This window comes from Dipodomys merriami, unplaced genomic scaffold (assembly GCF_024711535.1).
Source record: "Dipodomys merriami isolate MVZ:Mamm:240054 unplaced genomic scaffold, mDipMer1.0.p SCAF_314, whole genome shotgun sequence".
Taxonomy (NCBI): domain Eukaryota; kingdom Metazoa; phylum Chordata; class Mammalia; order Rodentia; family Heteromyidae; genus Dipodomys; species Dipodomys merriami.
In genome coordinates this window covers 911,843-930,313 of record NW_027204649.1, presented here as the reverse complement: position 1 = coordinate 930,313, position 18,471 = coordinate 911,843, and the positions used below count along the sequence as shown (strand labels likewise).

The 18,471-nt window shown below is 49.7% G+C and overlaps 1 protein-coding gene and 1 long non-coding RNA gene across 2 annotated transcripts in view; one reads left to right on the top strand and one right to left on the bottom strand.

Moving 5' to 3' along the window:
* LOC138841305 (mastermind-like protein 2) overlaps positions 1-18,471 on the bottom strand; it is a 227,042-nt gene that overhangs the window by 22,313 nt on the left and 186,258 nt on the right. The gene's annotated exons all lie outside the window — the stretch shown is intronic.
* Positions 8,758-13,733, top strand: LOC138841300 (uncharacterized). Its single transcript, XR_011376378.1, has 3 exons — positions 8,758-8,832; positions 13,279-13,422; positions 13,519-13,733. It is a non-coding gene; the product is annotated as an uncharacterized lncRNA (long non-coding RNA).

Genomic DNA, 18,471 nt, shown 5'->3' with positions numbered 1-18,471 from the left:
CACACATCCTTCACTTCACGGACTTTTTCAGACCTGGAGCAAAGAGAGAATGGCTGGCATACTCTGGGTGGGGCAGGAGATAAGAAAGCACAGGTGGCAAACATGCCAGATGGACAGAAAGTCGGATTACCAAGAGCAAGAGCTTCTGTCAAGAGGTAGGAAAGTTTTGCTGACCAAGGCCAGAATCCCCTTCAAAATGGATTTGCCTCCCACAGTAAAGTGACAGATTAATTAAACGGCAGACTCTCAGTCGTCCAGGACTGGAGCAAGTGAAGATATAGGATGATCATAAACACAGAAAGCCCAGGTATCAAAGGCAGGGAATAGCTGAGGCAAAGAAGAAAATGCTGGTTAAAGGACATTTTGGCAGTATTTTAGGGAAGTAAAAGGGCAAGGAGGAAGACACATTTTTAACAGACAATTACGTATTTTGTCTCAAGGAAAAATGGTAACCAGATTGCAATGGTAGAGAAAATCATTTTGGTAAAGTGCCTGGGTCTTGGCCTAAGAGGATGGATTTCTGTGCTCTGGTGGCTCTCCTCTGTAATCCCACTGAGGAGGTGGGAGCATCGGCCCAGCCCCGCACCCCTCCCAGTGTCACCAGCTTCAGCAGGAAGTGTAAATATTGTGGCCCAGGCCCACACAGGCAAAGCAAGACCCCTCCCAAAACAACCAGCTTGCAAAGGACCAGGGCGTGGCGCAAGGGTGGAGTGCCTTCCTGCCAAGCGCCGGCCTCGGCTCACACAGCCTCCACGCAGCACGGGCTCGGCCTCTCCCCGGGGCCTCGGCTCACACAGCCTCCACGCAGCACGGGCTCGGCCTCTCCCCGGGGCCTCGGCTCACACAGCCTCTATGGAGCAGGAGCACAGGCTCGGCCTCTCCCCGGGGCCTCGGCTCACACAGCCTCCACGCAGCACGGGCTCGGCCTCTCCCCGGGGCCTCGGCTCACACAGCCTCTACGGAGCAGGAGCACGGGCTCGGCCTCTCCCCGGGGCCTCGGCTCACACAGCCTCCACGCAGCAGGAGCACGGGCTCGGCCTCTCCCCGGGGCCTCGGCTCACACAGCCTCCACGCAGCAGGAGCACGGGCTCGGCCTCTCCCCGGGGCCTCGGCTCACACAGCCTCCACGCAGCACGGGCTCAGCCTCTCCCCGGGGCCTCGGCTCACACAGCCTCCACGCAGCACAGGCTCGGCCTCTCCCCGGGGCCTCGGCTCACACAGCCTCCACGCAGCATGGGCTTGGCCTCTCCCCGGGGCCTCGGCTCACACAGCCTCCACGCAGCACGGGCTCGGCCTCTCCCCGGGGCCTCGGCTCACACAGCCTCTACGGAGCAGGAGCACGGGCTCGGCCTCTCCCCGGGGCCTCGGCTCACACAGCCTCCACGCAGCAGGAGCACGGGCTCGGCCTCTCCCCGGGGCCTCGGCTCACACAGCCTCCACGCAGCACGGGCTCGGCCTCTCCCCGGGGCCTCGGCTCACACAGCCTCCACGCAGCACGGGCTCGGCCTCTCCCCGGGGCCTCGGCTCACACAGCCTCCACGCAGCACAGGCTCGGCCTCTCCCCGGGGCCTCGGCTCACACAGCCTCCACGCAGCAGGAGCACGGGCTCGGCCTCTTCCAGCAACTCTGCTCCAGCACTCAAACCCCAGCAGGGTTGGGGGAGGGAGGGATGTGTGGTCATTCCTGTCATTAAGGGTTTTAGTTTTATACGGCCTGTTTCACCGTGGTACTTCACAAGTGCACACACAGTATTTTAAGCGGGCTGCGCCCGGGCGAGATGGTTCTGGAAGGATGGGGAGGGAGAGGAGGTGCAGCAGTGGAATCTGATCAAGGTCCATTGCATGTGTATATGGATACAGCAGAATAAAACTCTTGTAGGACTAATCAATGACAATTAAAATACAAACCAACAGTAACCTCAGTACCACCTGGGATACAGAAGGGATATGGGTATGCGACCCTAGCACTAATGACTTCCTAATTGTCAACTCCCTTAAAAATTGCTCTACTGGGGAGGCGGGGAAGGGAAGTGAAGGGTAAACAAAGGAGGAGGCTGCAATGCTTGGTAAGAAATGTATGCATTATCCTGCCCATGTAATTGTAGCCCCTCTGTACAGTATGTTCTCAAATAAAATACAATTAAAAAAAAATTGCTCTACTTCTCTGTGCCTCACTGTTTCTGTACGAACCAGATTTCAATGTCACTGACTCCAAGAATGGCGTCAAAATTACGACTGACCTTGTGTGTAAAGACTCTTACGTCATCAGTGAAGCACCGGGCCAGGGCTTGCCGCTGCCGTCTCAGGCTCTCTCTACTTTCCTGCACAACCTTCTCCTCCCCTAGATGCACAGAAAGCATCTGTGGTGCAGACGCCGAGTCTGAGGTGGATGAGGGGTAAGAGGAAGGCCTCCTCCGCTCCTCCGACCTCGGGGAGTCTCCAGTGGTGTCCTAGGCGGCTGCATCTGTGTCCTCTCCGCTCACCTGGCGGGGCCTCCTCGACAGTGCTCTGAACTGCGGCCTGAACCGGTTCCCCGGCAGAGCCTGGAGCTCAGCGCCTGGAGGCAGGCTGGGAGGACATTCCCAGAGCTGGGGTGTGAGCCTGGCAGGGAGGAGGGCGGAGCGGAGGAGGCCACGCCCCCGGCCCACCATCCTTCACATCGCACGGACCCCTCGGGGCACCCAGCATCGGAATCTCGTTCCACTTATTATCTTAAGAGATTGAGGTCTACTGTCCCGCAGGTCAAGTGCAAATACCGAGACAAATGCTAGGCAAGCTCTGGACCACGGGCATTTGAGACATACCGCTCTCCTCACGCAGTCCCCTCTTTTTCCTCCACCGCCGTCTCCCTCTGCCTGAACCTCTTCTTCCTGTGATTGACTCCTCACCACCATTTCCCTGTGCTCCCCCTGGCTGATTTCCACGTGCCCGCCTCTCCCAGCGAGGTTGGGCCCCGTGGCACCACGTCCCCCGAGTGTGTCTCATCACAGACAGAGCACTGGGGACGCATGAGCTCTCGACGCGTATCTGTAGAATGGGTGGTAAGTACGTGTTTCACAAGGCTTTTCCTTCTAGAAGAAAACAATTAACTACTCAGCCAAACGTTTCGTCAAGGCAACAGAGCTACAGAATGAGGCACATAGAAAGAGTCTGACGTTCTGAAAACGGACAGGGTAAGGAACCCATGTGCACAACAGCCTGGCACTGTTCCACTGTGCTTTCTTAAACCCACCGCCCTTTGCCGATCTCATCAATCCTGGAATCTATGTTCCTGTACTTCTAACATGCAGTGCTTTTATTTTAATTTTTTCATTAATTTTTTTTTGGTCGGTCATGGGGCTTGGACTCTGGGCCTGGGCGCTGTCCCTCAGCTCTTCAGCTCAAGGTGAGCACTCTACCTCTTGAACCACAGCGCCACTTCTGGTTTTCTGGTGGGTTTTATTGGAGATAAGAGTCTCACGGACCTTGCTGCCCCCGGGCTGGTTTTGAACCTCGATCCTCAGATCTCAGCCTCCTGAGTAGCTAGGATGACAGGCGTGAGCCACCGGTGCTCAGCTTGGGGGGCTTTTATTTTTTAACAGGTTGTAAAATGCTATTTATCACAGGCAGGGCAGTGCTGTCTGGAGTAAGCGTCTGAGTCACACAGAAAGGAAATCTCAGAGTCAGAGCGCATTCACCCCAGGCCCCATTCGCTCCGTGCTAAACATTTTCTACTGAAATTTTCCATTTTTAAGTGGATCAATTTTTAATTTCATTCTGTTTCTGAAATATCTTCTCGGGAAGTGAAGAGTGAGAAAATTTTTACAAGATTAAGTAATAAAAAAAAAACCCAACTGTGTTGAAAGGCCGAGGATTTTCAATTTGTTCCACATGAGCCTACTTCATTCAGGAAATTACCTTTCGATGGGGTCTCCTCTGGAGCCTGCAGTGATAGCCCCGGAGGGGGATGGCGGCCTAGGAGAGTTTTACAACCTAAACCTTCTGCGGGCTTGTCTTCCAGGAATCACACTTAGGCTGGGAGTTGTTTGTCATCTCAAAGGAATTCTTCACCTATGTGGGAGATTACATTTTCTCCAGTTTCTAAACTAGGTCATAACGGAAACAGGATGATCCTTCCCCGAGAAAAGTTTATACGGGGGTCAATTAGATAATGTAGGTTTATTTACTCAGATGATGTAGACTGGTGGTTGGATGTAGGGCTAGGATGGCAGGAGAGAGAAAGTCTCCAAAATGGACAGGCCTCACATTCCACCCATATCTGGCCACTCATCTTCTTTCCTGATCCTGTTTTCTTGTGGGCTGGAAATTTCCACTGTTAGTCTTCCAGTGCTCAGAGTTGCAGTCTCAGGGGTGGTGAGGTTGGCTTCCGGGGAACAAGAGATAGCAGGGGCCAAAAGGTGGACTGAAAAGATGTGTTTTTACCTTGTTCGCTGGCAGGACTGCACGCATTTTTGGGAAAAGTATTGTGACACTACCTTTTTATTTTTAAAGCACCCCCTCTAAAATCCATAGAGAAAGATGTACGTTCACTCTTCGTTTAGGGAGAGGAAGAGTTCAGGGATTGAAAGTCAGCAGGTCTGGGTCTGAGCATGTTCTGATGCTTACTTTTTATACGGCTTGAGGACAGCAGCACCTGCAAGTCTAGGGTTAAGCGGGGAAATGCGTGCAAAGAGCAGAGATGCCTGGCGCACGTGCTGAGCCGAGTGGCGCAGCTATTATCGACTTTCCTTCTGCATTACATGATGTATTATTTCTTTCCTGTCTTCAAACTCAATTTGTGTTTAATGAACAAAAAACTTAGAGTCTCCAAAAAGAAAATCCCTACTGTCTGGGGGCCGGGAGGGGTGCGGTGGCTCGATGGCAGGGTGCGTGGGGCTCAGTCCTCAGCGTCCCCAGACTCCCCTCCTCCATGTCCCGGGGTCAAATCCTCAAGGAGAGCCTGTTCCAGCCGGCACACCTGGGTGAGAAGACGGGACAGCAACATGGCGCAGTGACCTTGGAGACAGTGTGGCAGTCTCTGATAAAGCTCAGCACACAACCAGCAGGTGACCCAGCAGCCACACCGCCACTGTTCACCCAGGTGAGCTAACACTCAAGGTGGAAACAACCAACATGCCCTTCACCCTGTGGCTGGACAGACACTGTGGCACAGCCACAGGGCACGCAGAGGAGCTGACGCTGGCAGCTCCAGTCACAGCGGTGCTGGAGGTGCTACTCTAGGTAGTATAAGCCAGATGTAAAAGGCGAATACTGTCTGGCTCCATTCCGGTACAGCAGCATTCTACCCTGGGTATTGTAGGCAGCATGTGATGGGGCAGGACCCAGGTCAGTGGTTGTGGGGGTCGGATGCTGGGGAACAGCCAAAAGAACACAGGAAGTGAGCGGGATGGGCAACCGTCCTCCTACCATCGTGGCTGGAGTTAGGTGACTTGTCAAAACTGTGAGACTGTATACACAAAAGGTGAGCTTTTCAGTAGCTAAACTGTAACTTATTTTAAAATGAGGGAGCTCCTCTAAATTACCCACAAGTTTAGTTTACTTCCGAAGACAGAATCACACATGCCCTGTACACACCACACGGCCCCAAAACACCTGGCAGGATGTGTAACTGGCCAGGCGCTGGCGGGCCACCCCTGTAATGCTGGCTACTCAGGAGGATGAGCTGTGGAGGCCGGCAGGGCTGGAGGCATGGCTCAGGTGGTAGAATGGCAGCCTAGCATGCTTTAGGCCATGAGTAAAAATCTCAGTACAAACAAAAGAAGGAGGAGGTGGCGGCAGCAAATCAATCCATCAGTCAATCAGTCCGTGCCAGGTCTTGAGTTCCTTGGAGCCTGGGATGCTGCACACGCTGTGCTTTGTAGTATGCTTATCACACTTACACGTCCAACCGAGTGCTGGAAGACGGACCGCAGGGCGTTTCGATCATCTTGTTTTGGACGGGGCACGGGCGAGGAAACCACGGGACGGGGCTGTGTCTGGTGAGAGGACTCAGGAAGTGCGGCGCCCCTGCGGGCTCACCTGGGACCCTGATCTTTCCTGGAGCAGAGCAGAGAGGAGGAGGAGGAGGAAGGCACTGTGTTTGGACCCCAGGCAGCATAGCAGGTTTCCAACTGCATTTCTCAGGCTAGAAACTGTCCCCCCCCCCCAGGGGAGCGTCAGAGATCGGGGAGGCTTTATTTGTTAGGCACGAAAATGAAAACTACTTTTCGAAAGGTTTTAAGACAAAGGGCTGCTTCCCTGTTATTCTTATCCCTTCACCCTCTACTGTCAACCCATCTTCAAATATTCATTTTTTTTGGAAAAGAACAACATGCCTCATTATTTTTCTTAAATCATACTGAGTCAAAGCATCGAGTCCATTTTACTGATGCATTTTATGCACTTTCAGTTGTAATAATGATAGTTAAGCAGTTCAACTTCCCAACATCCTGGTGTTTCGGGCCCTGAGCGGAACGGGTCTCACTGGGACACGTGCGGCACATGCTTCCTTGCCAGGGCTTTACACTTTGTACCAGCAACTTAGTGCTGGGGTCCTGGAAGCACAGGCTCTGCCTCCCAGCTCCTTGGCCTTCTATCACTTTCTAGAATAACATGGGCAGCATGGCCGGCCAGCTGGGCAGGTGTGTGTGTGTGTGTGTGTGTGTGTGTGTGTGTGTGTGTGTGTGTGTGTGTGTGTGTGTGTGTGTGTGTGTGTGTGTGTGTGTGTGTGTGTGTGTGTGTGTTAGCAACCTGAAATGTATATAAAACCATTTAATTAGTTTCCTATTGTAAACCAGGTTCTCAATGCAAGAAATCATGGTGGGATCTTGGAAAAGGCTTGCCATTCAGAAAAATCCCCCAAACGTCTCAAGGGCTGCCAGCTCTCATGACAAATTTATTTTTTTAACATTTGACCAAGAATTCAAAATAATGTAGGCATGATGCGAAGCCTGGAAGGCACACATCCTGAGATTGTAGCGGGCAGTGCTTTCCAGCCTTTGGTCCTGGGATCCATGGAAATGGTAACATTCTCACGCCAGGGGCCAGAGGGACTGGTTTGCTCATGAGGCAAGTTAGTTCTTTCCTGACCCAATCATTCTAACAACTCCATACTTCCAGAACACGTCCTGGCTCACACAGAAGGCTAAGGAAGAACCGATGAGATTGAGTTCAAAGACTGCAAGGATCCTCTCCTTTTTCAAAACTACCTTGATGAGCACATGGAGGGGGAGGGTCCCAGAGGTCCCAGGGGAGCACATCTGAATTTAAGTCTCAATTGCCACAGTGAAAAAAGATAGGAATCGCAGAATTGTGCACTAGCCTCTAAGAAGCCAAACAAAGAAAACGTGAGACGGGTCAGGAAGGTGGAGAGGAGAGCCGTGGAAGCGAGTGTGTCATTCAGACTTTACACGTTAAAGTGGAACGTGCTCTCTAAAAGGAGTATGCATTTCAATCATGTCTTAAGACACGTTCTTACAAGCCCTTCTTTTGGAGCGATCTGCTCTGCCAAAGTAGATCCAATTCTTTGACTGAGGGCGGGGTCTGTGGAGGACGGAGGCTGGTCTTGGACGGCCCGCACCCTGGGCAGGCAGAGTCTCTGGGAAAAGCCACTGGGCCCTTAGAGAGGAAACTCCAGCTGAGGACAAAGTGGGAGAGGTGGGGTCGCAGAAGAGAGAAATCCAGCCGCAGCGTTCGCAGACCCTCGTGTCTCAGCATTCTCTCACATTTCTCTTAATTCAAGATAGAGTGAGAAGATTTCTGTTCCTGGAATTCCAGCCACACTTTGCACAGGGAGAGAAGACAGAGAGTGAGTTGGGTGTAGTCCCAGCTCCAATCTCCTGACCACGGGAAAGCCCTGTAATCACTCTGGTCCTAGGCTGGGCATCTAGGAACAGAGAATGACAATGCAATTCTGGTGCAGCTGCAGGAATTAAAGGTGAAAACAGTCTGAAACTGTTCCGGTTCCTGGCCCAGGATGAACTCCTGGCCCCGCCCCCGCTGCAAATAGAATACCCAGGTGAAACAATGATTCAGTAGAGTGAAATAATGATTCAAAATAGACATTAAAAAATGTTTTACAGGGCTGGGAAGGTGGCTCAGTGGTAGAGCGCTTGCCTTGCGTGCATGAGGCCCTGGGTTCAATTCCTCAGCACCACATAAAGCAAAAACAAAACAAAAAACTGGAAGTGGTGCTGTGGCTCAAGTGGTAGAGTGCTAGCCTTGAGCTGAAGAGCTGAGGGACAGCGCCCAGGCCCAGAGTTCAGGCCCCAGGACAAAAAAAAAAAAGGAAAAAGGAAAGTTTTACTACAACTAAGAATTTTGTGGGAAAATGTCACTCTTCTCTAAGATACGTGTAATAAGCAGGGGACAAAATCTGTTGTGGAATGGTTGTTTTTAGCCTGCTAAAATGACATGTCCATTAGAGAACAAGACAAGCACGTAGGAGAAAGGTAACCGTAGGGACATAAACAAGGTGGCCTAGGTCCTGTTTGGACAGACAGTTTTTCACGTTCACTTCTCACATCCAGGAAGAGTTAAGGACTCACTCCCCTTAAACTCTGTGTGTGTGTGTGTGTGTGTGTGTTTTCAAGACTAGGACTGAAGAAGTTGGCACCTGACACTTGCTCGTTGGCTGGCGCTGTACACTGAGCTGCACCTGCAATCCCTTCTCTTAAACTGTGTAGCAACACACCGGGCAGCAATCCGGGGTAAAGAGCAGTGACCAGTCCACTTTTGCACAGGTCTGAAAGGAGACAGAATTCATCACGTGGGAGAATGTCTTTTGTTACTCAGATGACCGAGTCAAGTAGAAAATATACTCCAAATGGGCGCGACTTCCTGGAGAGCCTGAAAGGTGAGCTGGAGGAGTGCTGGCCCGCACCTGGCTCAGCCTTCCCTCCGTCTGTCTCTGTTCCCCTCACAATCCAGAAACTTCCTTTCTCTTTTTCCTGCTTGTTATTGTCTTTGCCCTTAGGGTTCTGTTTGTCTAGTCTTGCTTCTGAATGAAGGACCACAGAATTTACTTTCAGATGAAGAGAACTATCTCCTTGTTCTGCTCCTTGTCAGCCTCCTGTGGTGACTGAGGAGAAGCTGTGGAAACGCGGTGGGGGGGGGCTGGGGGGTGGCTGAGAGGTGGAGGCCTTTCAGGGCTCTGTGCTGTTCCAGCCCCCACGTCCTGGGGGGAAAGTAGTACAACCTCACCAAGAGTCACCCGTGGCTGGCCCACACTTAAAGGGTTGCTAAGCCTTACATTTGCTGCAAGAGGTATTATTCTACTTTATTTAATGGTAGAACCACTCCACTCATGAAAGCAAGTTAGTAGAAAACAACAAAATTCAGACTGAGAAATAATAACATATAAGAGCCAAAGAGCATAATAAACTTACATGATCCAGGAAAACAAAAGTAAACAGGTAACCGTCCATTTCCTATTTTCCTTTGATGTCCCAAATCAAGTTTTTTTTGGGAGCCGGAACCCTTCTGGTGAAATTTATCTTTCATTTTTCAGAAAACCGATCTTTTTGCACGAATTCAACTCAGGCAGGAAGAAAGGGATTCTGAGCAAAAATTTTTTGCACATGTAGGTCATTTCATTTATGTGGCTGTTTCCTGAGCAAATGTGTTGAGAGGCGTTGAAGGAAATGAAGTAAATTAAAATTTTACTACATTTATCTTCAGGTTTTCTAAAGAAATAGCTATTTGATCTAACATAATGAGTATTTTTTCCTTTTTTCCTTCTCTTAGACTGCCATGACCTATAAGAAAATACCCACTTATAGGTTCCAAATGTCTGCGTGTCTGCATCTCTACATCCTCCCCACCCCTCGTGCAAGTTTTAACATTTATTTGACAATTAAACTGCCTAATTTAGAATTTTGCTCGCCAACTTCAACTTCTTTCATGGCACAGATCTATGAATTAATCAGAACAAAGTAGAATGTGCTAGCCGTAGTGGAAGATTTAGTTTAATTTTTCTTCTTGGCAGGAATACATGCTCAAGAACATTGTAAGTAGACAAAACATGAAGCTGAGATTTGGGGGGAAGGCTATTAAACTTTCCACTGCAGCAAAGCCGGGATGCATCTGACACTGCAACAGGACCTATTGGTGTCTGCAATGTCCCCAAGGCAGACGCGGAGTTCTGGTCACTATTCCTTCAACAGGACTGTGACAGGATGGCAGCAGAATGCTGACTTTGGAACCCGCACCCTGGGCTCTATTTTTCTTCACTATTCTTTGCATGTCCTCTTTTGCTTGTGAATATGAACTTATTTCAGAATAGGTGACAATACAGACGAAAAGGGAAATTAAAATAAAATGAAAATTTCACTCTCACATATTTTCATCTAACATTGATACTCTATTTCAATAAAATCCCTTTTATTTTTGTTAATGCCCAAAGGAGGTAAGTATAGTTTTAAAGGGAGTAAGAAACCCATCTACTGTGCTTAGCAATGGGCTTCCCTGGAAAAATCCAGTGTTTTAAAACCATCGCCTTGGAGACTGTGCAGCACGGAGCGTGGAGTCTGGGCTACCGTTACCCCTGGCCTGACCCCTGGGCTCCACTGTGGGCAGCTGAGTAACTGTGGACAAATCTTGTGGTCGCTCTGAGCTTTGGTCTCTGCTGAAAAATAGAGTTGAATAATATCTGATGATTAATCAGGAGAATGCAATTACAGAACTTTGTTCAGTCCCTGGCATACAGTGAGGATTCAATAAATAGAAATGATGATTATCATCATCTAGGCCAGGAAATAAATTGGGTACTGAATCTTTTTATTAAGACAAGTTGGTACTGACCAAAATCCATCTCATAGCTGTTTAGAAGGTGACCCATAGTTTCATTTTAGTGGTTTTCATTTGTTGAAAAAAACCTCTCTAACTACATATAATGAAAGTGGTAATTAATAGTCTAAATCAGGGAAGTGAGGACTTCACTCTGTACTTAAGTAGACAGAATTCTATCCAACTGTGTTTGGAACAATAAAGCTGCCTTAGATGGTAAAAAGCCATGGTCCTTTCAACTATACTCTTTGATCTCATTTTATTCTCTCAACAACCCTATACGCAAGGGAAGAACCCTAACTTCTCTAGTGGCTGGCTTGCAGAAATGGAATCCCTCTTAGGTTTATGAATGTACACGTGTGGTACTGAGTGTGCCAGTGTGTACCAGTGTTTCTTTCAGATCTGAAGTATGGACGTGTTGGTGGAGTGGATGCGAAGGGGGTACGAGCTTGACTCGTGCTTGTTTATTGGGAGTGTGCCATGCCATGGCATTCTGCGTGGGAATGTGTTCGTGGCAGGTTTGATATGTAAGAATGAACTCTTCATGGAGATGTTTGATGGGTTTGATATGTAAGAATGAACTCTTCATGGAGATGTTTGATGGGTTTGATATGTAAGAATGAACTCTTCATGGAGACATTTGATGGGTTTCTTGGAGTATGCCATAAGTTTAAGTGGCATGAGCAAAGAGTTAACAAAAAACATTTTCCACTTTTGCATGGTAGTCTGACTCTTGGTTTACTTCTGAGCTTGGCTGTCCAGGAAACAGGTAAGGATGGTCTGTGTGAACTGCACTATGAGATCCTATACAGCGACATGGACTTTCCCAGTAGAACTGCAAGTGAGCTGGCTGTGTGTGTGGCTGGCGAGCTGCATCCTCACAGCTGGGGTGCTGTAGTAAGAATTGCATCTCGGAGAGGCCCCAGTGGGTTGTGTGTGTGTGTGCTGTGTGTGTATGTATGTGGTGTGTGTGTGTGCGTGTGCGCGCGCGTGTGTGGTGTGTGTGTGTGCGCGCGCGTGTGTATGTGTGTGGTGTGTGTGTGTGTGCGTGTGTGCGCGCGTGTGTGTGTGTGGACTCCTGCAGGCCATGGGTGGAGATCCCCGTGGGCTGTGTGTGTATGTGTGTGTGGTACGTGTATGTGTGTGTGTGCGTGTGTGTGTGCACGTGCATGTGTGTGTGTGTGGACTCCTGCAGGCCATGGGTGGAGATCCCCGTGGGCTGTGTGTGGAGAGGCCTCGGGCCCGTTCCATGTTTGTGCACCAGGAAGGACTCATCTCCAGGTCTTCCGCATGTCTGTGAGGCTCGCCAGCCTCCAGTCCCACCGGTGCCCCTGCAGCTTGTTTGTGTCACCACACAGCTGCTTAGGAAATGGGGGGCGGTGTGGACAGAGGGCAGAAGAGCGGCACAGGCACCGGGCCTGCAGGCCTCCGTTCTCCGGAGCCTTGCGGGACTCTTGCCACGTTGAATAGCGTGCTGTGTAGCGCTGAGAGCCCTGGATCAAAAACTCGGTGGAGGTGGGAGGGTGGTTTTGTTTCAAGACAATCTCCTCTAGAAAGCAGATGAGGTGAAGGAAAGCAGTGAAGGTGAAGGGCCCGTGCCAGACCTGCCCCCTCAGAAGCCCCTCAGAACCCCAGCGGCGTTCCTCCAACCCGGTGTCAGGAAGGCAGGCGTCCTTCTTAGCACTGAAGTAGCTGTGGGAGCAGGTTCTGAGTGCTCCTGAGGTAGGCTACGGAGCCCTTGGAGCAGGTGCCAGGGCCAGACCAGCCAGATACTTGTCACACACAGAAACTTACATGAGGAGATATTTTAGTGCTGGAAACGTTACTGTTTTAGAAATCCTTACAAATCACGCCTGTCACCCTAGCTACTCAGGAGGCTGAGATCTGAGGATCGCGGTTCAAAGCCAGCCCAGGCAGGAAAATCTGTGAGACTCTTATCTCCAATAAAACACAAGAAAACCAGAAGTGGTGCTGTGGCTCAAGTGGTAGAGTGCTAGCCTTGAGCTGCAGAGCTGAGGGACAGCGCCCAGGCCCAGAGTTCAAGCCCCACAACTGACAAAAATAAAATAAAATAAAATCCTTACTAAGAGCATCACCTCTCAAGTTCTTCCGGAACCCATTTCAACCACCCACAGTTAATGCTTACTAAGCAATTTCCATACCAAAAAAATGAGTAAGAGGTCAAGCGCTGACTCTGCATAATCGAAGACACAGATAAAACTGCTCTGCTCCTTCCTGACACGGCCTCGACCAGAGCAAACCACCTCCAGCATCAAACCCTCACCAAAAGGAGGCTTTAAGGCTGGACTGGTTCCTTCCTGCCCCTTAGGTGACTTTCTCTGACTTCACGCTGACGTGTGAATCTTTTCTGGGTGACAGGTCTGACACCGACTTCCTACTTCGCAACTTCTCTTCAATCCCTGCAGAACCCAGAGAAATCCCTCCACATCTACTTCCCAAGCTGCTCAGATCTGTCTGATGTTCTGAGACCTTTCTCATTCTTCTTTACCTGCAGGTTACATGGTGAATTACTGGATGACCTTACTTCTTTTGTCTAGCATGAGGCCTGAAGCCCAGAATAATCTAAGGCAGAAAGTTTCAGAAGAAGAGCTCCCTTCAGGTGACGGGGCTTGCCCTGGCTGCAAATCCGGGGGTGGAAGTAAGTGTTGATCTGTTAACATAGTTGGTACCTCAGAACAAACCAGAACTCTGTACAGCATCCCACACAGTTCACTCACCGGCATTTACTGAGCAGGTGCTGTGCAGAGTCCTGGAGGCAGAAAGTCGGTGAAAAATGACTTGAGAAAGCCAAGCCACCTCTTGTTCATGTAACAAAGAACGCACATGTCTATCAATGCATCAAAATGAAGGAGAAGAAGCAAAAGAGTAAAGAAGAAGGAAGAGGAGGAGGAAATAGAAGAGATTTGATCTTCAAATTCCCATAGAAGAAGTATCCACTACTTCCTTGAGTTTTACAGTGTCTCTGTGGCCATCAGAGCCTCTTCGATGAGACTTCTACAGCGGAGTGGCCCTGATGAGCCCAGCGATCCCCAGCGGACATGGAAACAGTATAAATAAACATAAAATAAGACAGAGGTGCCGTCACACAGCTATAAATTGCTCCTCCCCAACTTTCTTCTAATCATCCAGGGGCAAAAGAAGGAAGTTGGTCTTTGTGGCAGAGAATAGACTAGCAGCTGTTCCATATCCTGCCAGGAGGAGAGAGACTTATAAATAATAGCCAGCAACATGTTCCCGGGGCTGCGGACCAGCCTGCTTGAGGCAGGGAGTCTGGAAAGGGAAGAGGGAGCTAATGGGGTGGGAATGGGCCACACAGCCACGGGCGAATCAGGAGAAAACCCTATCACATTTTCCTGTGCACTTATCTTCCTATTACCTCATTAGAGTGATTGCCTAATTCTACTCCATTTATAAACTAAAAGGGAAGTGAGCGGTAACAGTCTCATTAGCAGTGCCTGACACCAGACATCCGCACCAGGAAGCCATGTGGACAAACAGTTCATACGTTTGGGAACATCTTTCCACTTTCTCTTCATCTGTTTGGCATTCTGTCTGCCCTGTGCCCCTTTTAGCGACATACATGTATTTTAAATTCAGAAACAGAGCTCATGCCTTGGTGCCTCCATTTTGAGAGCTCTTCATGGAAGATACTGATGGAGTTTATGATTTTATATTCTATTGGGATTCATGGGTCGCTCACCACTTACTTGCTACAAAATCCCCTTGGATTTCCTAGCCAGATACAAACTGGAATCCTGCAATAGCTCATTTCTCTACATATGAAGAAACGTCATTCCCACTCACAGTTCTTGTCAGCCTCCGACTTCGGAGTTGTAACTCGAAACGGGTGTGCTTTAGAGGAATGCTGTCAATTAGTGTCTGAAAAATTTTAATAGCGCACAATGGCAGTGGAATTCATCACATGTTGTCTAAGGCGTGAGAACACAGATAGCCCACGTGACACAGTGCGCGCAAGGCCGGCGTCCGGGACCTGGGGCGTTCCCAAGGCCTGCGTGTCCACAGCCCCTCTCAAGGGTGGGAAAGGCAGGTGTCACCTGGGGGTCGGCCCTGGCAGGGCCCGCAGGGAGCCGTCCGTGGCTAGCCTGTGTTTAAACCTTGCATGTGGTTCTGATTTTCGGTACTTACCCTTTACTCTCACATAACCCTATTTCATCACTGCTTGCACTTTCTCTTATATTACCTCTGTTTTTAATTTTGAGGGTTCCTGGATACTGTAAGATACATTTTAAAATTCTTTCTCAGAAGACAAGCACTTATTTTACATTTGGTATGGCCACAAACTGGAGTGCTTCAGGATCTGGCACTGTAGATAGGGAGGGATATGTTTATTCTGATGACAAAATCCGAATGCAGACGGTAAGTGAGGGATCCTGTTTGCTCCCCGGGCCCTGGGTCTGTTCATGAAGTGACACTGCACGGTGCTTTCTGTTCATATTACTTTTGCTCACAATACCCCAACTGTCCAGCAGATGGCCCCTGCCTCCAAAGTTGAGCGGACTGTATTTCCATTTCAGACAGACATTGACTTCTACATCTGATACTAGCAATGCTGTTGGAAGCAGAAGGCAGGCCGACCACTTCTACTACTTTAGTGAGAGACGTTGCCCCCACCCTCCAGCCTCGTGGATTTCTAGGAAAACCTCAACAATTTGAAAGGAAAGCATAATCAGAATTAAAACCTAAAGATCTCTTTAAAAATCTGTTACTGTAGTTACGTTCCACATGAAACAGAAGGTTAGTACTGGTGGCAGCTGAGGGGGAAATAAAAGCTAATCTCAAACTTCCTAAGAGAGAGACAAGCTAAATAAATAAATCAACTAAGAAAAGGCCGCTCCTCTAAGTAGTAAGGTATAAATGAACACACACACACACACACACACACACACACACACACAGAGCTTTGTGGATTCGTGTAACTTTACAGAGGCCTTCCCTGCTTTACCTCTGCATGGAGAGATGATGTGACCGAGTGACTTCTCATGTTTAATGACAGTGCTTTGTAAAGCTCACACACGCACGCACACGTAGATCCATTTCCAGAGGGTCCCGGGCCCCATCCTTTTGTGTCAAGCACAAAGAAGAAGGAGAAAGAGGGAGAGACAGACACAAAGCAACGGCCCCTGTAACCAAGCACCGAACGTGATTTAAACAACCGACTGTAAACACCAACCATAGGATGTGCCCTGTGAGATGGAGCCATGCTCGCAAAGGAACACTAGCCACGTTTAAAAGATCCCTTTGTCTGAGGAAATGCCCAAGCTGACATTCCAGGCAGCAAGTCTTCTTTCTACAAGAAGCTGACAAGACAAAAGCAACCAAATGAAAAGGTGAACATGGCTCATTTAAAAACCAAATAATAGCATTTGATTGTTATTTTTTAAGGATCTGGTTCCCTTGTTTTATATGACTAATTAGGGATCAATGTTTCCTTGAGGGGATGTGTTAGGAGGCAGGAGACTTGTATGACCTAGTGTGTTACTTTGTGTGAATGAACTCACACCCTTGGCCCTCCATCAGTAACGGGAGGGTGGAACTAAATGACTTTTGGGTTTGCTTCCCACCCAGGCCTGTTCTGATGAGGCACTCCGTACCGGAGGGTGGGGGGGTGGGGGGGGGAGGACAGGGTCTGGGCCCGGGCTTCTGTCCCTACTGTGCCAAACGGAGCCGCACAAGGCCGCTAACAAAGTCATCTTAGAGAACTCTGAGGAGTCACTCCCTACTTCAACTTCCTGGCCATTTTCCGAGACTGAAACAGAAACTCTGGTTTGGTAGTCCACGTTTAGAGATGAGTCTGTTTTGTCCTAACATTTATTTCACTCAGTTCTGTTTGCACATCTGATAATCTCCAAGTTTGGGATCTTAGAGTTCCTGCTCTCTCCTGCCCCTGTCACGTCGACACACACAATGGGCTCTTCAGAAATGCAGAGTCTGAGCATCTGAAGCAGTGGAATACTGATTTCCATGAAGCGGAAAGCACAGTACCAGTGGCATGTATGTTTGGCATCATCTTGGCTTCAAGAGACACACACTTCTTTTGTTTATTCACAAGTCTTTCTGTTTCCACCTCAGCTGTAACGACTTCCCCAGCTCTCATTTACGTGTGTGTCGGCTATCGTCCCAACAGCAAAGCCCTACGTCTGGGAGGCACACATCTTTTCATTCATTCAAAAACAGTGTGGAGGGCCATTTTGATGGCAGAGTATGCACTTGGAACAAAGCCGCAGGATGCGAACTAACTGCATCCCAGGAATACCAACGTCCTGGGTGAAGTGCACTGCTGGCTGTGCCCACCCACAGCTTCAGCTCAGCGGCCCAGGTCAGCCTCTGCGGGGAGAGGCTGCCGGGACGGGGAAGGCCCCTAGAAGGCTCGTCTCTCCCCGGTTCACACACACAGGATCGGGTGTGCCCAGAATCCCCCGACGGACAGTAGCAGAGGGAGGACCGGGAAAGCAAAAAGTTCACAGAGTGAAAACACCGAAGTTAGGTTTCTATGTTGGGCATCTTGTTTAGGGATCCCCGGTCTTCTGTTCTGACTCCAGAGTTTGTCTGCAGCTTTGGAGTCATGCCCAGATCCCGGCCACCCTCTCCACAGACGGGAGACGACAATGCACTTCTCCTCTTCTGGGGTGGGGTGTGATGCTGAGGTTTGACCGCAGGGCCTCGGATGGCGAGGCCTGGCCTCCACCGCCACCCATGCTGCCAGCCCGTCTTTGGCACTGGGTCATTTTGAGGCGGAGTTCCTGCTTCCCAGCTGCGGTGGGGTAGGAGGCATGCGCTAACAGGCCCAGACTTGTCCTTCGAGATCGAGTTTATGGACTTTTTTGCCCAGATGCCCTTGGATCCACAACCCCCTTGATCTCGGCTCCAGGCCCCTGGGACGGCAGGCTCCTTCCGCTGGGGACAGCTATTGGTTGTGAAGGGAGGGGTATCACACACGTTTTGCCCAGCTGGCTTCAAACCATCATACTCTTGATTTCAGCCTCTAGAGTAGCAAGGATCACTCGAAAGAGTTCATTTTGGCGAGAAATCCGAGGCATTCTGAGTTGAAGCAAATTCCCTAGAATACATTAGTAAGTACTAACTTATGAAGTAGTAAGGACTCTTAGCCTGCCTTTCTCTGTCAAAGATTTCTCTGTCATTCCCAAGATGGAAACTGCAAATCTATGACTAAAATAAAGGCTAGAATTTCTTGATCACTTTACCCTTGTGCGTGGCAGCGGCACTGGATTGTGAGCTGGAAGCTGCCATTTCTGAGTGGATAAAATGCATGGCTGGAGACCTGGCACAAGTGGCGGAGGGCAGCCCAGCGAGTCTGAGCCCTGGGTTCAAACTCTGGCTCTGCTCTCCTAACAAAAGAACAAGAAAAAAGAAGATAAAGCAAGGCTGACTAAAAGGCCCTGTGTCTGAGGAATGAATGCCGTTGGGTCAATCAGATCACTTCCAACACCACGCTCACTCCGTTCGCTGAGCCCCTCTGTGGCTGGGCTCTGAAGGTCCCTCCTTCCCGAGCTGTGACGTGGCTCGGTGGATAATACAACTGTGCTCCCTGAAGAACTCTATTTGCTTTTTAGGAAACGGACAAGAATAAGATAGTATTCTTCAGTGTCACGAAGAGAGAAACTGAGCCTCCAAGAGGTGCGGCGAGTTGGGGGTCCATTCCCTTCGA